This window comes from Grammomys surdaster, unplaced genomic scaffold, assembly GCF_004785775.1.
Source record: "Grammomys surdaster isolate TR1022 unplaced genomic scaffold, NIH_TR_1.0 125888, whole genome shotgun sequence".
Taxonomy (NCBI): domain Eukaryota; kingdom Metazoa; phylum Chordata; class Mammalia; order Rodentia; family Muridae; genus Grammomys; species Grammomys surdaster.
The window spans coordinates 1,870,265-1,870,909 of NW_021620713.1; positions in this window are offsets into that span (position 1 = coordinate 1,870,265).

Genomic DNA, 645 nt, shown 5'->3' on the forward strand with positions numbered 1-645 from the left:
TTACTTCTCTGTATTACTTCTGAGTTGTTCTTTGACTAATCACTATAAAATTTAGCAGTCCTCAAACATAAATATGTTTTATAGCACATAGTCCATGTAAGGCAGAATTCATGGACAACCTATCTGGTGGGCCCAGTGTGGGTCTTCTATGAGGCTGTAGTCACCTGAGGCTTAAACAGAGGTGGATGACACACTTCAAATGTGGCTTTTCACATAGGAGGCAAGTTGGTACTGGGTGTTTATAAGGTCTTAGTTTTCTTTTCCCTGGGCTTTTCAGGAGATTCTCAATATAGCAGCTGGCGCTACCCAAAGATAGCAATCTCAGAAAAGAAAGGAAAAGGCACAGTGACTCATGCTCCAGCATAGCAAGCTACAGACTGGTCAGCCCTAGGCGGTGAGAAAGAGCTCTACAAGGACATATGAGCAGAGAGGAGAGTCATCCAAGGCCATTCTGCTTCATCATGCATGTTACTCATCACTTCCTCTATCATGAAGTGGAGTTTGTTCTTTGGCCAGCTTGAATCTAAACTGGCCTGTGGCTGCTTTGACGAGCTGAATCCAGCAGACGTTGTACTGTGTCAGTCTAGACTTAAGAGTCCAAGTACTAGCTTGAATTTCATGCTTTATAGAATCCTGAGCCTCCAC